Genomic DNA, 21,013 nt, shown 5'->3' on the forward strand with positions numbered 1-21,013 from the left:
AAAACGACCGCGTGTTTCATCGGTCGTTAACGCCAGGGATCCGTTCTAAACGGTATTTTTGCAAAGTACAATAATTGTTGCAACGCCCCTTTAACGTAATACACTTATAAGGCACGTACTTGTATCGGTCTTATAGCCGCCATTCCTTCAGTGAGAGAAATTACCAGATGACGTTTCGAAAGACGGTAGCGCGTTTTCACATGACGATACGACATTTTTTGTTCCCAAATTTGGAAAACAAAATACGTCCTCAAAGAATGTACTTTAAGTAAAGTACACATTTTTTAATCCTAGTTGAGATAGTACTTTAAGTGTTATAGGGGCCCTGCAACACCTTTTTGACTGATTTTTATTTTGCACCGATCCTGAGCGCACTAAACGTAGTAACTTAAAGGCAACTCCACTCGAAAAGTCGACCCTATCGAAATGACTGATATCGTTTTAGGCGGACAAAATACGGTCATACCCAAAATACTACGTCAAACCGACGCCACATTACCGATTAAAACCAAAATTAAAAATGTTCTCCCGGCTCGGTTAGCGGCCCGAAAGCGGGTGAGCAACGCTGGCACCGGGTGAGCTAGTGGAGCAACACTGGGCAATGACGTAGGTCTAGTCCTACGCTCTAGTACGGACGCCGCGGACGCTTCGTTTCCCGTGGCATTCTGCGATTCTGCTGACGGCAAGAGGTGGTTACCACGTTATCCTGTGTTCTCCTATTTTTATTAGCGTCCAGGCAGTTAATTTAACTCCAGCATTACTTTCGCGACAGCGCGAAAGAGAGCGAAGCGGTGCTGCTCGCTCACGCGCGTGTCGTGGAGCCGGAGAGACTCGCCGGACTCGCGTTGGGCGATGTCGAGCACGACTTGTAGTGCTCTGCGTTGCACCAACAATCCGGTGCGCAACCCGGAGCTGCGGTTCCACAAGTTCCCAAGAGACTGGAAGAGGCACAAGGTGTGGGTCGGTGCCGCTCGCCGGATAGACTTCGGAAGACCGTCGACTCCGAGCTCCAACGCGAAGCTCTGCTCTCAGCACTTTACGTCAGACACCTAGACACGGTATCGGCGGCTGCTGACCGTTGCGGGTTTCTCCACGAAACACGCGTCTTTGAAGAACGATGCGGTGCCGTCGCTGTTCGCGTACCGTCCGAAGGCTGCTCCAGCACGATCGGGCGGACGCAGCAGGTCGCGGCTGATCTAACTAGCGTGCACATAAAGGCACCTTAGCTTAGCAACTTAGACCGCTTGTGGATACATATGTCCCTATATCTCCCATTATTCCTTTTTCTCTCGGTCCGCGAGCAAGCAACAAATACAGTCACGCTGCGCCGGCACTGACCGCGTCATAATTATAGCCGTCGGATTCGCTTTTTGGCCGGCAAATTTATAAATCCCCACTAAAACTTACTACATTTGGTACATATCAACAAAGTGAAGCGGTAAAAAAGAAAATGTGCAACTTGCCCTTCTGTTTTGAAACTCCACGTGCGACTGAGCCGACATTGTCGGTGCGTCGGCTCGGGAGCGCGGGACCAAAATTAGGTCATGCCGACGACGCGCCACTAGTATCAATGTTGCCAGGCTGCTTCAGCCGGTAGTTTCGGTTTCGCCGTGCCGCCGTAACGATACTTGGATTCGCGATATCTACAAAACTATATACACTACTGAAAAACAAATTATATCTCGTGATTCAGGTCGCCGACTTCAACTAAATAGATCATAACCCAAAAATTGTAAAAATGCAGTGGAGTTGCCCTTTAATGAAACTTTTCTTTTCTCGGAATTCGCTTTATTTTGAAAGTTATAGGCAAATCAGAATTACAAAAAGAAGCAAAAAATAACCTCCTTCATGACGTCGTAGGTCCTGGCTTGAGTGGCCGTGAACTAGAGGAGGGATAGTGAGCTCATCGAGCGCTCACGGCTGCCGCACTCCGTGTCGACGGCTCGAGAGGGCGCCACTAAAGCACGTGTTGGATAGGTTGTATGAAGCGGGCGGTCAGGGCGGCTCGCGTTGCATTTGCTGCACGATTAAAGACTAATTTGGCATAACACTTCATTGGCCACAAACGACAACAAACACGGGATAAATATCAGTTCAGAACGGGAGCCACTTCGCGCTGCCATACCGCCAAATGGCAAAATCGCCAGCCGAGCCCGCGCCGATAGCCTTCGGAACGCTCGGAACCGGTCGGATCCTCGAGCCGGTATACGATCGCAGCGCCGCCGCGTACATCCGGGACCTTTCTACGCTCGCCGTTCGTCAGTGCCTCATCCCACTAGCCCTTTCTAGTATGCGCCGTTTTTTCCGCCGCTTGGTGGTGGGTATGTCGACGGGTCATTTCTTGTTTCCGTATCTTATAAACTGCATTTGTTTCTTTTGTGATCTAAAATACTGAACAAAAACTACTTTCATACATAATTAAAACGGTTCGCGACACTTATATTTTGTATCTCGACTAAAAAAAAAAAGATTTTAGCGGTTCTGACCAGTAGTAAGCCCAGGACCAAAAACGTCACATATCGCGCGCTTTCGCCAACGCGGGTCGCCCTCGTCGGTGGAGGAGGTTTCCGCGTCGTCCGGTTAAAATATGACGCACTGATATTTAGTAACTCTCTCCGTGCCGGCTGGCTTGCCCGAACCCCAAGAGACCTGGAAACCACAAAAAAAGTAGACGCTTAAATGTGATTGCAGGGCCCCTTTAATATACTTCCCAATTTAGCTTATTTTCTTTTTTTTTTTTCCGTTTCAAACTTTTTGGGGAAATTATTAATCTTCTCGAACGATATGAAAGTCCTGCATATTCTGAGTTCTGGGAGGAAAGGCAACGCAAAGAGGTCCCCTTTGCGATGCCCCTTTAGCATACGATCCTTAAAGTACAGCACAAACTACGGAAGCACCTTAGGGGCTTCAGAGCTAGTGCTGCATTTTGTTGACTCCTTCGGATGAGGCTACAGTGTGTACACCTCTTGTACTGGGCGACAGTTTCTACGTTGGGGAGAAGCGAGGACAAACCCTTTCTTTAAAAAGCGTCGTCTTTCTGAGCTTCGTGACACGAAGAAATGCCAGTCCTCGGCGTTAATCCCGGATTTACTGGGCCTCACTCGCGACATGTCTGTCCGCTCCGCGCGCCTCGTAGCAGGGTTGTTGCAGTGGCGGGCTCGTAAAACGTTTAGAGGGTTTGGAGTTCTCCAAATCACTCTCCCCTCTCCCCTGCATATGCCACACGCTTCCCTCTCTTTGCAGATATAAGCTGATCCTCCAACATCTTATCATTTTAGTGCAGGAACGTTTAGATTTCAAAGTAATTTGTAATTTGAGTAGAAGTTACTCGGAAAAAGTGAAAGCCGCTTACAACTCCCTGTAACGCCGAATTAGAGCGCAGCTCTTGAGGAGGAGGAGGGAAGGGCACTGGTGGGGGGTTAAACTAACCAGGGGGGGTCACGTGACCTTGGGGGTCGCGTGACCCCCAATGCCGATGATGTCATCACTGACGTCACTGATGACGTCATTAGTGACGTCACTGATGACTTTACCAGTGATGATGACGATGACGATGCGAATGTCGGTGACGTCATCAGTGACGTCGCTGATGACGTCATCAGTGATGATGACGATGACGATGCGGATGTCGGTAACGTCATCAGTGATGATGACGATGCGGATGCCGGTGACGTCATCAGTAATGATGACGATGACGATGCGGATGCCGGTGACGTCATCAGTGATGATGACGATTACGATGTGGATGCCGGTGACGACATCAGTGACGTCACTGATGACGTCATCAGTGATGATGACGATGACGATGCGGATGTCGGTAACTTCATCAGTGATGATGACGATGTGGATGCCGGTGACGTCATCATTACGTCATCATTGATGATGACGTCATCAGTGATGATGACGATGACGATGTGGATGCTGGTGACGTCATCAGTGACGATGACGTAATCGGGGGGTCACGCGACATCGGCGGGGGTCACGTGACCTCAGGGGAGTCACGTGACATCGGGGGGTCACGTGACCTGGGGGGGTCACGCGCCCCCCATGAGGTCACGTGACCCCGGTGGGGGGCTCGCGCGGTGCATTATGGGACATTTCCCATGATGCACCGGGGTCACGTGACCCCGGTGGGGGGGGGCTCGCGCGGTGCATTATGGGACATTTCCCATGATGCACCGGGGTCACGTGACCTCGGGGGGTCACGTGCCCCCCACGAGGTCACGTGACCCCGGTGGGGGACTCGCGCGGTGCATTATGGGACATTTCCCATGATGCACCGCGCGGTTACGCCGACGGCGACGGCGACGCCGCTCAAGCCGGAAACGGACCCCTAAGAGCTGCGCTCTAAAAGTAATTGAAGTAAAATACTAATTACCGAATTAATAATGTAATTGAAAGTTACTAAACTACTCAGAAAAGTAGTTAAACTACAGTAACTTGAGTAGAGTATAGTTGAGCTAGTACTAGTCTGTCTCAAGGACGTACTTATCAAATCACTTAAATGTGAACATTTCGGCGGAACTCCGCCTGGTTAGGTAAGCAATAAGAACTCTAACCCATTTCTACCTGCCTGGTTAGGTCAGCAATAAGAACTCTAACCCATTTCTTCAATGTGCCCGACGTTTCGAAGCCGGCTCGGCTCCTTGTATGTACGTTTGTGAGCCCATATACTGTACTCTATGGGCCCATATACTATGTATATACCATGTGGGCCCATATACTGTACCATATACTGTGGGCCAAAAAAGTGAAAGCCGTTTACAACTCCCTGTAACGCCGAATTGGAGCGCAGCTTTTGAGGAGGAGAAGGGAAGGGTACTGAGGGTCACGTGTTCTCGGGGGGGGGGGGGTCACGTGACTCCCCAAGTCACGTGACCCCCCCGGTCACGTAACCAACATTTCCCCGCTAGATTTAGCGGGAAAATTTTTCCCCGCTAAATCTAGCGGGGAAATTTTCCGCTAAATTTAGCGGGGACATTTTTCCGCTAGATTTAGCGGGGGAATTTTTCCGCTAGATTTAGCGGGGAAATTTTTTCCACTAGATTTAGCGGGGAAATTTTTCCGCTAGATCTAGCGGGGAAATTTTCCGCTAAGTTTAGCGGGGAAATTTTTCCGCTAGATGTAGCGGGGAAATTTTTCCGCTAAATTTAGAGGGGAAATTTTTCCGCTAAATTTAGCGGGGAATTTTTCCGCTAGATTTAGCGGGGAAATTTTTCCGCTAGATTTAGCGGGGAAATTTTTCTGCTAGATTTAGCAGGAAAAATTTTCCGCTAGATTTAGCGGGAACATTTTTCTGCTAGATTTAGCGGAGAAATTTTCCGCTAGATTTAGCGGGAAAATTTTCCCACTAGATTTAGTGGGGAAATTTTCCCGCTAGATTTAGCAGGGAAATTTACCCATAATGCACCCGCGGTTACGCCGACGGCGACGGCGACGGCGAAGCCGCTCAAGCCGGAAACGGGCGCCTAAGAGCTGCGCTTTAAAAAGTGTCATATTTCGCACTATATGTAGGCCCAAAGATGGCAATCTGTCGTTGCTTTCTTCTTCTTTCTCGCAGTATCATTTTCTTCCGTTTTTGTGTGTCGCATAGTAGCCCATGTATATAGCTGCTTGGCAGCGTTCCGTTGGGTCAGTTCAGATTGTTGTTCGTTTTTCGTATGTGCAAAGATTCCAATAAGAGCCGCTTACTCCAATTTCTTTCTCTGTCGAGGATGGAACTGCTGTCAAAGGCGATGACGTGGCCGGTCTTCTGAGCATGTTCCGCAAACGCGTTCTCTTGGATGCCGGCGCCTAAAAGGGCAATACGTTTTAGGCGCCGCGAGGTAACCTTAATAAATAAATAAATAAATAAATAAATAAATAAATAAATATATACATACATGAATAAATAAATAAATAAATAATGTGTGACACAAGGAAATTCCAAAAGAGCGAAGATTTCCAACGAACTGACTCAGATTCAGCATGCGAATGCTTAGAGATGAGTGGCCTTGGCTACGGGAAACGGGCCCCATTTTCTCGTTATAAATTTATGAAAATCGCTTATACCCTTCGGACCAGATTACAACAAGCTCTTAAACTTGGCATATGGTCCGAACCGCTACAGCTACATTCCGATGTAGACGGAGCGTTTAACAATGCAAAGTTTTTTTTAGTTTTTATTGTGAATAGTAAGCACAGTTTATTTAGGAACATTCGGTACATATTTGCTTGCAGTTAATCTGTGCCAAAGTTCTACTTCCAAATGGTGCTACACACGTGGAGAAAGTAGATAACCCACATGTAGTACTAAACTTTTTACCGAATGACTTGGTGAGTTTATGTTGCATCTGCTGTGTTTGTGTGTATGCTTTTTGCGGGCTGAAGTTTGCCTGCTTCAACTGGCGACTTGTCTCTCAGCTGCAGATGAGCAATTTAGCCAGTGTACAACCGCTCGCCTGGTGTCTTTAACGTGCACCACGCAGTAGTGATACACGACCAGACGCCGTTACGATGCTCATCCAGACCGAAGCGGGCACAGGTGAGGATTAAGCCAAATATCCCTAGGTTCTACAGCGCGAGCTTTCGCTCCACGTGCTCCCAGCTGGTGTGCGCTAGCCCACTCGGCCACCGATTCCCCCCTCCTGCATCTGGAAGCAGGCAAGTTGGGACAACTTCTCGCAGTTGAAATTCGAAAGCTCTCTTGTGTTTTGAAATTAAATCTATCGAGACATTAGCTTGCGAATTATGTTTTATTACTATATCCCTGAATGATATGTTTAGAGAAAGTTTTCATTGTAGTTACTCAGATGTCAAAACTGCATTGTTTTTTTTTTGACGTTCCAGTACCGGTTCTTCTTATTTGATATTTGATTTGGAAGTTTGATGTTTATGTTTTCATCAAGTACAACGCACAAAATACTGGAAACTTGTGGAGAAACCTGCCACAAAGACAGCTTTACAAAGCCACAAGCCTCGCCATTGGTATTTCTGCAGCACTAAAAAATTCAACATACAATATAATTTTTAGCATATGACTGCTTTCTGCTCGTACTAGAGTGAAGACGTAATTTATGCGGCCTGCCTTTTGTTGTGTTCCATTGAGACAGTCTTAAACTTTCTGAGCACTTGCTTGTCCGTGCAGAGGCAAGGAAACATTTTAGAACGATTGACATCACCGGAGGCCTAGCAGCACTGATGGCAGCGTTATAGATTTTCATTATCAAGTATGCTAAAGGGTGCCTCAATACAGCATCGGACACTGAAAGGTTGTTTTTCAGATGAAATGCATATAACGAGGCTGAAGCCTCCTATCGTCTTGCTCATCAACCAGTACAGTGACTTTGCATCACAAACGTTGTTACCAGATTAGCGGTTTTCCCTCTAGCTTTTAGCTGTTTTGAGAGTCGTCTGGAGAGTCATATTTTTGTTCTTGAGGCGGCGGGTTTCTTGAGGATTCTTTTTACATTTTGCTCATTTCTGGTGGTTTAATAATGTTTTATATATATTGTTTTAATTTTTCTCTCATGAATGGATTAATTTCTGTGTAAGGTAGAGCCATATATAGAGAAGAGTCACCTTTGCTTACTCGTAGCAAAACTAAAAAAAAGGACCCCTGCTACGCCTGATTCCAGATGCGTTTCCGTACCCGCCGACGTAATCCATACGTTTTGCAGAGATTTTTGTTTTTGAATAGCGTAATCTGTGTCGTCTGATGATACATGAGACATTCAGTAACCACGTCAGAAAGTTCTGGGTTCAATATCCCCCTTTTTTTCTTTTTTTTCAGTGGTTATAGGACCCGAAACTTAGACATGTGACTAGTGAAATTTAAAACCTCTGTCAGACAAACCAAATATCGGGACTGCAGAACAGAGCTATGTGCAAAACATGCGGATAACCTCGGGATAGTGTGGTACCACGGCTAGAATCGGGAGTAACAAGTCACGTGGATGTGTATGGCTCAAACCAAATAATGAGGAAACAGGTGAAGGTGAAGCTCTTTATTATGAATGAATAAACATTATTTTCTCTCTCTCTCTCTATGAACAGATATAATCTAACAAAAAGTCAGGAAGTGTGCAGGCGAGCTGGTGATAGTTGCTCCTCACCACGGTCTCTGCAGTGAGGCAAAAAGTAGAAAGTGACACATAGGAGAACGTTTCACTAGAAGAAAAAAGGGTTATTGGTGACATGGGCGACCAGAAATGTCATTTTGACTTAAACGCTCACTGTGATGTCTTTATATTGAGTCATTTTGCTTTCATCGACGGAAATAAAAACGATATCAGACTGTCAGCTTTCATTGTGTCATTCGTGCTCTTTACACACAGCATCGAACTTAGTTCGCAACTGATAATAAGTAGCCACGATTATAACTTGTGACGCCGCAGCGAGTCAAATCCTGGTCGTGACGTCATGAACCAATGCCACAACCAAGACGGCCGACCGCACTCGCGAAAGTTCTGTTGGCGAACCTGGAAACCACATTTGTCGCCTACGAGGTGAAGTTCTACTCAAGCAGCCGGTGGCCCAAGCCCTACAATGAATAGATCAGTATCCCACGCTGCCCGCAAATACCACCCGGTTGGCAGCCCGATCTTCAGTCCAACCCACAGAGAAATCTTCCTGATGCATCCAGCATTCATTTTAGAGCGCAGCTCTTCTCGCCTGTTTCCGGCTTGAGCGGCGTCGCCGTCGCCGTCGGCGTAACCGCGCGGTGCATTATGGGTAAATTTCCCCGCTAAACCTAGCGGAAAAATTTTCGCGCTAAATCTAGCGGAAAATATTTTCCCGCTAAATCTAGCGGAAAAATTTCCCCGCTAAATCTAGCGGAAAAAATTTCCCCGCTAAATCTAGCGGAAAAATTTCCCCGCTAAATCTAGCGGAAAAAATTTCCCCGCTAAATCTAGCGGAAAAATTTCCCCACTAAATCTAGCGGATAAATTTTCCCGCTAAATCTAGCGGAAAAATTTCCCCGCTACATCTAGCGGAAAAAATTTCCCCGCTAAATTTAGCGGAAAAAATCTCCCCGCTAAATCTAGCGGAAAAAATTTCCCCGCTAAATTTAGCGGAAAAATTTCCCCGCTAAATCTAGCGGAAAAATTTCCCCGCTAAATCTAGCGGAAAAAATTTCCCCGCTAAATCTAGCGGAAAAAATTTCCCCGCTAAATTTAGCGGAAACATTTCCCCGCTAAATCTAGCGGAAAAAATTTCCCCGCTAAATCTAGCGGAAAAATTTTGGTCACGGGACCCGGGGAGTCACGCGACACCCCGAGGTCACGTGACCTCTGAGGGGGGCACGTGTTTGCCCCCACGTGACCCCACCAAGGTCACGTGCCCTCGTGGGGGTCACGTGACCCCCCCCCCCGAGAACACGTGGCCCTCAGTACCCTCCCCTCCTCCTCCTCAAGAGCTGCGCTCCAATTCGGCGTTACAGGGAGTGGTAAACGGCTTCCACTTTTTCTACATCTGCCAGTCTCAAGGCTCCACGGCCACAAGCCCCGCTGAACAACAACACAAGGGGTCAGGAACATGCCATTAAACCTAGCTACAAGTCGTTAGCCAGTCTATCTATGAATAGTCCAGTGGATGTACCCAGTATACCTGTGAACAATCCTGTAGAAGTATCCAATTGGTCTGTGCCGGGGCTTGCAACCGGCGGAGCACCAGCAGGCCGGTATCTCAAACCAAAAAAAAAATATAACGTTTCGGTTACGGTTACGGTTACCGTTTTCTGTTAATAGAGACATTTCGTAGACCGCGTTTCTACCTCTGCTAAGCCCTCCGCAATGAAGAAGTTGCTACTGCGCCTGCGCACCGATAGCATTGACTGTGGAGTTCCGGGTGTCGTCGCGGGTTGCGGAGGGCGTTGCGGGACGGCAAAAACGATCTACGAAAGGTAATTATAATACAATTAAATGCAAAGGTGCGAAACTACGAAAACTCCCTATTATCGCTTCAGTTTCGGTTGTTAAGGTTTAAAATTTTACGGTTTTGTTTAGCGGTTACACGTTCAAAAAAAAAAAAAAACTTTTTTTTTTTATATTTTTGTTTTATTGAAATGCTAGAGAGCCCTTATATAATAAACGGTTTAAAGTAGTCCCAAATATCCAACAATGGGACATACGCAATTACAAGGACTTAAAAACTTCTTAGTACTTCTAATTGGTCAAAATTTGCACACGCTTCTAGCTCCAACACGTTTTAAATACATCTATTTGCATTATATAGTTTGATACCCAAGCATACGTTACCTCCGCTACTCAGGGAACATCGTATTTTATATAATAGAAATAAAAATAAACATCACTCCTTTGTTGTTCGACGACGCTAAAAAAATAAAAAAAAAAAATAAAAAAAGACGCGCGAAGTTTTTACGGCTTTGAAGAACTATTCGCACCTTCTCGTCGCTATAGTTTGTTTCAACATAGGATACCCAAAAGTGGCTTCGCCCACACTGAAGGAAGTAGCAGAACTATCGCCTTCCTCTAGTAAAATACTGCTAAGTGGAATAAAGTAATAACATTAAGAGCTGGGCTAGTTGGTGAAAGTCAAACACAATGTAAATGCAATAGCGCACAAAAGGAAGACTAAGGATAGGAACGAACAACACAAAAGACTGTAAAAATATGTCCTGTGTTCTTCGTTCCTTTCCTTAGCCTTGGTTGTTCTGCGCTGTTACACCTTCGTCATGTATGCTATTTCCAAGCGAAGTCCTGTGGTTGTAGACGCGCACATGTCTCGCTGTTCAATTCTGTGACGCTAGAAAATTCGGTTCTTTCTATACTAGCGCCATTAAGGCCGGTTCACACATACAGCGGAGCGCTAAGTTAGCGCTACGTGAGCGCTCGAAGGAGTGCTCATGTGGCGCTTCCTGGCGCGTGATGTAGCGCTCTGTTAGCGCTTCAGAAGCGCTTTGTTAGCGCTCTGTTAGCACTACAGAAGCGCTCTGTGACCGCTCTCACACCCCTTGTGCATGCCGGGCTTGCTGCTGCGGAATAGCGCGTGCACGGCGTTTCCTTGGTTGTTGTTTTTCCTTTGGCATTGGAAGATGAGAAAGTAAAAAAGCCGCTCTCTAAGCAGAGGGTCGGGCAGGCGACCCAGAGTCATGGACTCTGAGCGACTAATTGATTGGGTACGACCTCATAGCTTTCAATTCAATATGTGTGACGCTGGTTTCAAGGACACGCAGGTAAAAATAATCGCCTTCGAAAGAGTTCTGTGTCTCGGTCACTCAGCCTAGGAACAAGGTTCGCCGGGTACCCGTCGGTATCTCGGTGGCGAAAGATTTCGCGCACACAAAAGGCTCTTCTGGGAGTTAAGCCGTCCACACAGATATGCACTAATCGCGTATGTAAGAGCATTTGTCGCATTTCTATTTCAGCATCCCACATGTCCGCCATGGTGCTGCTGATGCACACCCAACCACACGAACCGAAACCGCAGTGCACCTGCTAATCTGCAGCACCGCGGTACATGAAGCGCTAATGACGCGCTAACACGGCGCTACTGAAGCACTAACAAGGCGCTACTGGAGCGCTACTGGAGCGCTAACAGGACGCTACTGGAGCGCTAACAAGGCGCTACAAAAGCGCTAACCACGCGCTATATTAGAACGAAGTCACGCGATGGAAGCGCCACATGAGCGCTCCTTGGAGCGCTCACGTAGCGCTAACTTGGCGCTCCGCTGTATGTGTGAACAGGCCTTTATCCTCCGGGGTTTGGAGGCGGAGCTTCTCCTACAGATATTTGCAACTAGGGATGTCACGACTTTCGTCGAGCCGGATTTTTACGTCAAACATCAAGATTCGACTGGTTCAACGGACCTTCGAACTTTTAACCAGGTTTACAAGGTTAGACTTTGTGGATAGTGTGGCAAGATTTTGATATATGCATATGCACCACTCGCTTACGGTAACTCTGTCAAATGGCCATGGCATTTCAAGACCCCTCCTCGAAATCATTCTTAAAAAGCACTAATCTTTTTATTTTTTTTTCAGGAAATATTGGCGAATATCAGTTGCCGTTAAATAATTTACGCTTACAGTTACGGTTTTCATAAATTTCAAATAACGGTTTCGTTTCGGTGACGGTTTATTGAACAAATTTCATTCCTAAACGGTTTTCGGTTTCGGTTACGGTTTAGGTTTGAGTCCTCGCCAGCAGGTGCCACAGTGGATGCTTCTAGTTCCGCTTTTCCAGAATCTGCATCCCAGACTCCTGATCCTGGGAGAATTTCTTCAACTCCTGATCAGGAGCGGCTCGTATTCAGGATTCCTGACCCTGAGAGGGCCTCTAGAATCAATGACCCGGAGCGGCTCGCAACCAGGATCCCTAACCCTAGGAAGTTCTTTTTTTCAAGCCCTGAGCTACACCACATCCATACAGGGCAGTTGACATCGCCACTACGGGCACACAGCTCTTCTGTTCTTTTGGCACACTTTCATCAACACCACCGATCGAAAGAGACAGCGACTAGAGTTGTGTGAGTAAGCCTGGTGAGCTGACAAAAAGAAATAAAACTCTCCCATCTCATTTGGAAGGTTCTATGGTACATATGTACTCAGCGTTCCATTCAGGTATTTCACAGTTGGAGAACATGGAGTATATGATGTCTTTGTAAGCACTATTTCAGTTAATGTATATTCACATGTTGACATTTCTTTAGCGACCGTGCAAACACTTTTTGCCACTAATTTACGGGATTTTTGCGGACATTTGCTAAGTCACTGTTCAGCGTTCAGTACATGTTCAAGTGCAAAGCATGAAAGGTATTGAACTAAAAGTACGTTTTTAGGTCAAAGTGTCCTACTGGGAATATCCAAAGACTTCTTTTCTTTCGTGCGTGGAGTGTTGAACCACGAGATTATAAGGATTTGCCGCACCGTTTCATTTCAGGCTCTACGGATCTTTGTTGCACATAATTTTACGCTTTGAACAGGTAATTTTTTCTCTGTCTCTCGGAAATATTGAGATTCATGCAGATATGTTTTATTTCCTCTATTTTGCGAGTGTTTTGTTGAGGATATTCAACAGTAGTTTTTTACCAAAAAGCTATAAGCTTTGTCTATAATATCAACGTAGATTTTTCAAAGGCGTTCGACCGCATTAATCATGACACGTTACTTCAAAAGTTGCATATCTATGGCGTTCGTGGCGTTGCTCTAGATATGATTAGAAGTTATCTTAGTTATCGGTACCAGTGTGTTGAAATAAATAACAAACAATCGGATCTTAGGAAACAGACTGCCGGCGTACAGCAAGGGAGCATTTTGGGACCACTTCTTTTTAATCTATACATAAATGACATCGTAAATATTGATCAAAATGTGAGTCTCATTATTTACGCTGATAATACCAGTATATTCTTTTCAGGTGATGATACTGATCAGATTATAAGTGCCGCAAATATTTTTTTGGAAAAGTTAAATGCCTGGACAAATTCAAATTCATTAAAAATAAATGGCAGTAAGACAAAAGCCGTATTATTTAGATCACGAAATACAAAGTGTTTCTATACGTCCATTCTTTCTCTTGGAACACACTGTATAGATATAGTTGAAAGCGTAAAAGTTCTCGGAATTATATTTAATCAATACATGTCATGGGACGAAACTGTACAACAGACATGTCAAAAATTATCAAGAGTTGTAGGTATTATGTACAAATATCGCCACATCCTCCCGATCTCGGTTATGCTCCTTATATATAATTCCCTTTTCTACTCAAAATATAATTATTGCTTCTTGGTATGGAGGAATACGACCACTACGAGCATAAAACTGCTACATAGTCTACAAAAAAAGCGGTTCGTATTATATGTAATACTGAGTATAATAGTCATACCAGTTCATTATTTATTAAATTGAATATTGTACAGATTCCTAATCAGTATTATTATAAACTTTTTATTGCATTGAAAAGATCTTTTTGCAAAAAAAAAAAAATATTCATATCTATTTCCAACCTTAGGATGAGGGAGGTTACTTATGAAACTAGGTCTGCAGACGCATGGTTAGTGCTGCACTCCAGAACGAACTACAGAAATCAGACATTGAAATATATAGTACCTCGTTTTTTAAATCGCCTGAGTGAGTTGAATGTAAAAGTTTTGAATGAAACCATAAAAAATGTACGTTCCATGTTTGTGAGAGAGTGCCCCCGGAATTTGTAAACTTGGCTAAATCGATTACTTTTTCCCCTTCCCCCCTCCCCCATCTAATGTTGTTTATTTTTGTGCTATAAGTGTGATGGTGAAAAAAACATTATGTGTATGTACATGCTGTCCTCTTTCGCTGCTGTGGGGAGGCAGAGGCTCGTCAAGCAACAACTGAGTTGCATTTTTCTCTGTCTCCCCTCTTCAAACGGAGAGAAATAAAGAGTTTGAGTTTGAGTTAACGTCAAGTCAGCTTTTTTTTTGTTAAGATAAGGGAAAAAGGTCGTTCACTTTCTTGATCTAAAAAAATGAGACGTTTGCAAATCTCTGTAATGCAAAATTAGAGGGCAGCTCTCGAGGAGGAGGAGGGGAAGATATGGAGGGCAGTGTATGCCCCCCACCTCCTCCGTACCCTTCCATCCTCCTCTCCTCCATCCGTCCTCCTCCCCTCCTCCTTTGCTCCTTACGCTCCCCTCCTTTTCTACTCCCCTCGCCTCCTCCCATCCTCCCCTCTTCCTATTCTACCCCGCCTCCTCCTTTCCTCCTCCTCGTCTTCCCCTCCTCCTCGTCCATACCCTCCCCTCTTCCCAGTTTCCCCGCTAAATCTAGCTGGAAAATTGACGCCACGTGACCTCAACACCAATTCAGTTTCCGAGCTAAATTTAGCGGGGAAATTATTCGTCATATGAATTCCTGTCACGTTACCCATGAACAAATTCAGTTTCTCCGGTAGATTGAGAGGGAAAATTTACGTCACGTGACCTCAACACCAATGCAATTCGTGCTAAATTTAGCAGAGCGGTTACGCCGACGACGACGCCGCTATACGCCGCAACGGGCGTTTAAGAGCTGCGCTTTAAAAAAGGAGCAGGACCGGAAAAAGACGTTGTGTGGACTGAAATGTTTTGAAGTGTCACCTGTTTGTTATTATGTAGTTTTAGAGCGCAGCTCTCAGGCGCCCGTTTCCGGCTTGAGCGGCGTCGCTGTCGCCGTCGGCGTAACCGCGCGCTACGTTATGGGACGTTTTCCATAATGACGTCACACGTGACGTCACGAAGGTAACGAGTGACATCCCGAAGGTCACTCGTAAAGGTCACGACCTTCACGAGTGACGCCACGAGGGAGGAGGAAGGGAGAAAGGGGGAGGAGGAGAGGGTTCGGAGGCGGGCCATACCCTCCTCTCCGTACCATCCCCTTCTCAAGAGCTGCGCTCTAATTCAGAATTACAGGGAGTTGGAAACGTCTTTCATTTATTTATCTTATGTTGCGCCATACGTTCTTCTTTATTTTCTCAAGAGAGGGAATATGTAATATGATATTTTGAGTCGTTCGGAGATGACGCCGCTGTACTGTCATGCAGTGGCTTCAGCATATGACGTCATGTTTCTGAATACAAAGAGGGCGCGCGCTCAGTGCGCTTAGTTGCTGTTTGGGATTTCGTCCCGATCAGTCGTCTTATTCATTTCGTCTCGGCGCGGCCTGCTCCGGCCCTCGCCGGTTCCAGCCTGAGCCAATGCCATGGCTTAGACCTCCGTGCCTCGGCACACCGCGCCCATGGGCGGTTAGCTACGGCCGCTGTTCCCGCTTTCTTAGGCGCCGAACCGTCTTTATAGCCTCGGTCGATACTTAGGTGCTCGGGCATCCTTATAGATTACTACAGTAATAAATGACGCACGATAGAGGAATCATGACCCTGGTGTCTGCTTCACCGCCTCATGTACTCGACAGTTAAAAATACTAATTCGTAGCTCAACACCTCCACGATTACGAAGTTTACACATATGTTGGTTTGTTCTGGCCAATATTTCATATAATGCATAATGCCTCTACGTGCAAGGAATGTATCAAGGAACGCCCCTCACTCAAGGAATGAGAGGCGTTCCAAATAAACCACTCCACCAATGGAGGATTCGTCACGGCCGTCGTTCTGGCTAATATATATAAGGAGAGTGTACTGTAATTCACGTAAAGAAAGTATTAAAAAAAAAATTGGGTTGTAACATGTGTCATAGCCTTCTCTATACTCACAAAGGCTGGCAGTTCGTTGACAGAGCCATAGAGTGCCCGGTCGCAGATTGGGAGCACGAGGCATTTTTCGGGGAGTCTGGCATTCAGGGCTTAGCTTCTGCAGCGGCGAAGACCCGAAACATGGCTTTCAAACCCGACTAGAAAAGAAGCGGTGGCCCGAGGAACGCGAGAATCACGAGCGAACATTCCATCGCTCGGGACAAGTGTGTTTCGGCGTCTCGCCGCAGCGGGGCGCCCGTTACATGACTCTTGTCTGCCGCTTTACCTTTTCCATATCGGCGGCCGCGCCACATGACCCATCCCCATCTCCCTCTGTTTGTGAGTGCGTGGGAAGCTCGTCGAACTACGTCGAACCATTTTCGCAGCCGTTGGGGCCACTTTGGGGGATGGGTTAGCCCTGGCTTAGCCGAACGCTCGGAGCCTTGCCAGTCTAGCTGGAGTCAGTTGCTTCCGGGGAAGAGCCGTTCAAAGACTCCTCTCCCTCACGTGTCAACCCTTCTGACATCTCCTTGCGGCTGGCGCCGAGGAGGCGGAACGCGACAATGTGTGTTTCGGACCTTCCGGGGATTTATCCGTCACTGTGGCGGGAGGAAGGATTAAACGGCGCCGGCTGTCTGCGGGTAAACAATCCAGAGATCGTCCAGCAGCCAATTTGCAGACCTTGGAACTGTTTTCCACCCCTTTATAGGACTCGAGTGTGGGGGATAATCGTCGTCTTGCCGCTCCCAAACGTTAAAGGGGTACTCCACCGATTTTTTGAGCTACCTCAACTAACTATATTTTCTGACTCCCCGGCCTTTACTCTCTCCGGTATGCTATTCAGAATCGCGAAATTCATAATAGTTATTGCGAAATCGGCAAATGAAAATGATGCAAAAACCAACATTCAAATATACGCGCGCTTTTCAGGGCCGTGACGTCAGTGGCAGGCAGGCTTGCCAGTCGAGCAAGCAGCCAAAAAATAGAATATGCCGATCATTTGCTCCGTGCTGGAGCGCGGGTACTGCAGCGAGCTTCCCAAGCATTCATTTGACACCATGAAACTCCTTCGAATCAGTTTAAAACAAAATCTACAGCCCAAAGAGTGAACCCCTGCCTTCCACTGACGTCACTTTTTCACTGTTGCCAGCAGAGACTTCGAGCTTGAAAAACACGGTGAGGACCAAAACTGTAAATTCAATAACTTCGCGAAAAAACAATATTTTGACTTAATATTTGGGATACTATTTTCGCGATGTTTGTTGGTTAGTTTAGAAAAATTTCAAGCAAATCGGAGACAATGGAAAAATTGGCGGAGTAGCCCGGTCCCACTGAATGTGGCAGTTTAGGTACTTTTTGACAGGTCATAACTCATCTCCTTTTTAATACTGCTTTGCGGGATTGATGTCATTCGAAAGGCAATGCAATCCTCTTTTATTTGATATTATGTGTGTGTTGGTGTTTACTGTTCATGCGCATTTGTGGCGTTGCGAATATGATGACGCGGACCCTCACTTGCTCCGCTAGTTCATGTCTTATGAACGATCCATTAAAGATAACGCGGTTCCAATATAGCAGTTTTGTTAAGATGATGTCCGAGCAGAATGTAACGATACACTTTTTTGGTATTCGCACTACTTTGTTTTTTTCATCCCTCCAAATATTGCCCTAAAATTGACATATTTTAGCACAAATATTTTTTTAATGACAAGAGCTAGGACAATGAAATTAGCTACAGATGTAGTGCTTATAATTGGTAATATGCAGACAAAAATTTAATGTTTTGTAAAATTTTTTTGTTTAGATATTTTATATCAAACGTAGCACTTTTTTGTGCTTCGAGTCATGGTACTTCAAATGCCGCTGAGGAAATAATTAAACTATGATAAAATCTTTTATCACATTTACAGCTATAATGGTTGCCCAAGAGGTGCACGATGGCTTTTTTTCATTTTCAAAGTCATAACGCTCCAGGAGCCCTTCAAACTTACCTGTTTTTGACGCATATCTTTTTTGGACATCAAACAGATTCATTGGCATCTAATAACATTTATTGTTTGGTATAGATATACATTGCGATGTATTAGATTCTCAGAATGATCTTGCTTTGGTTTTTTAATAGGTGTAGAGCTTAACTAATTTTAAAAACAATTAAAAACTGTTTGGGTGTTTTGTTGCGCTACCTGGCGGATGACAGACAAACTGCTGATTTCTAATGTTCAAAACATTTCCGAGGGCGGCGTTGGCGTCTGTATCATCATCAATCTCCGTGTCTTTTTACCTTCACATTTAAAAAATATATTGGAAGATTTAGTATCGATAAATGAATGGTTTAAGTACTGGGTCAGGTTAATAAATCTAAGACAAATAATTACATAAGCGTAGCGTGATATCATGTGTTCATTATTCGATATGATTGAAATCAATAAACAATAAAGACGAAGAGGAAAATAATACACCCGAGTTCACTTCATGCCTAGAGTCACTAAATGAGCTCTTAAGTATCGGCACTCCGTTCCCCAAAATTGTTTTGGGCGCCGCCATTTTGGGTCTTGTTCAGAGCAAATGCAACTGCCGATCGTCATGATCCAAAAGTAAAGGAAGCTGATGCAATATTGCAATGCTCTGTCGCGGGTTGTTTAAACATTTGTGGGGGACGGAAAAGCGTTTCCTGTGATTTTAGATAAAGCTTCAGATAACTGGCAACCACGATTTTAAGCCACAATATGGCCAAGTGTCGTTACTCTGAACCGTAGCTAATTTACTGGCACAAGCGGGAACAATGAAGAAGAGGCAGGTGTCAAGAGGTAGTGGCTTGTGGAATCCACGGGGCTTACGTCATGGCCCCTCCAGGTATTACAAGCCTCTTTAACAAGAGCATGAATAGTGTCATTAAATAAGCTACGCTTCAGAGTAGCGACACTTGGCCATATTGTGGCTTAAAATCATGGTTGCCAGTTATTTGAAGCTTTATCTGAAATCACAAGAAACGCTTTTCCATCCTCCACTTTAAACAGTTTGCGACAAAGCAAAGCAACATTACATGAGCTTCCTAACACCGAATCTAATGCTGAGGATGTCGCACTTTTGAATCATGACAATCGGCAGTTGCACCTGCTCTGCCCAAGCACGAAAATGGCGGCGTTCACAACACTGTAGGGGAAGAGAGTGCCGATTCTCTAAGCGCAGCTCATTTATTGGCTCTACTTCCCTCAAATCTTCTTTTCTCTGACTGAAACTGAAACTAAATATGAATAATACACTATTATTATACCTTATTTAGTTATAACCAACTACACATAATGAGAGGAGGAAGCGGTCGGGTTGGAAAAACGCGGGTTTTATGTGCAACCGTTCTTACCGTCTCAAAAGAAAGAACGCGGGAGCTTGCGGTGGTTTACAAAAATACGATCCAAAGAAAAGAGGCGGCATGCTGTGTTCTTTGTGATTGTGCGTCTAATTGCAAACTGTTGTGGGTATGTTTATACAGCCAGAAGTTAGTCTGCCTTAGTGGGCGTCTGGTGTCTCAGCTGCAGATGAACAATTTAGCCAGTGCGGTACAACCGCAAACCTGGGGTCTTTAACGTGCACCACGCAGTAGTGATACACGACCGCACGCCGGTGCGATGCACTTCCAGATCAAAACGGGCAGGGGCGGGGTGGGTTCTGTAGTGCGAGCTTTCGCACCACGTGCTCTGAGCTGGCGTGCGCTGAAAGCGTCTATAAGACGCTTTCAGCGCGCGCCAGATCGAGCCGCCATAGCCGACCTTCTCTTGTCTTACCGAGATGCCGAGCCACTGAAGCGGACTTTGACAAGCCTCCACAACGGCCTTGGCTGGGGAGAAGGACACTGTAGCACCTAAAGTGGCAGTAACCTGTCCTGCTTTCGCAATGATGAAGTGAAGCGAACGGAATAAGAGGAAACAAAAACTGAAGGTCGGTTATGGCGGCGCCCATGCACAGCTGCCTGAAAGCGTCTATAGACGCTTTACACACGCGCCAAATTACAGCCGCCATTGCTGACCTTCTCTTGTCTTACCGAGATGCCGAGCAACTGAAACGGCAGTTGACGATCCTCTACGAAGGCCGATGCTTTAGAAAAGGACACAGTTGAATCTAATGTGGCAATAACCTGGCCTGCTATGGTAATGATGAAGTAAAATAAACGGAATAAGAGGAAACAAAAACTGAAGGTCAGTTATGGCGGCGTTCATGCACAGCTGCTGTAAAGCGTCTATACTCCGTTTCACCTAGGGTGCCTCAATGTCCTTCTGCTTAGAGTGATGCCCTCCTTTGTAGTACCCGATGCCGACAGCACGCGCTCACGGGGAAAATACAAAGAAATCGACGAAAACAAAATGTCGCCGTAGCACAGTCAGCGCCACACACGCGTGCCGGGGTACGCCCTTTCACGCGCTTCTTAACAAAAAAAAAAAAATAAAAATAAAAGTGGGGAACAAAATGGCGAGATGTCTCCACCCTAAGCAAAGCGCACATGAAGGCACCCTAGTTTCACCTTATGTTGTACCGCAGAGAAGGCTAGAAGCCCGAGCTCATTAACATACGAGAGCTTGTGCCGCCGAGATGTGCCGTAGAGCAAGGAGCTCGCGCTTGTACCTTTTAATCCGGTACATCATAAAGCGAAACAGAGTAGAGACCATGCACTCGGCCACCGATCCCCCTCCCCCTTCGTGCGTCTAATTTATATACAGGTATAAGTATTTGAAGATCGACGATGGACTTCGGTCGTCTCAAGGTAATGTAACGTAATAACATTATATAAATAATAAACTTGTTGAAGGAATGAACGACTAAATTTTTCAATTCTTGGATTGTAATAAAGCGGTAGCCTATTGTACTTACTGT

The sequence above is a fragment of the Ixodes scapularis genome, unplaced genomic scaffold, assembly GCF_016920785.2.
Source record: "Ixodes scapularis isolate PalLabHiFi unplaced genomic scaffold, ASM1692078v2 ptg002371l_1__unscaffolded, whole genome shotgun sequence".
NCBI lineage: Eukaryota > Metazoa > Arthropoda > Arachnida > Ixodida > Ixodidae > Ixodes > Ixodes scapularis.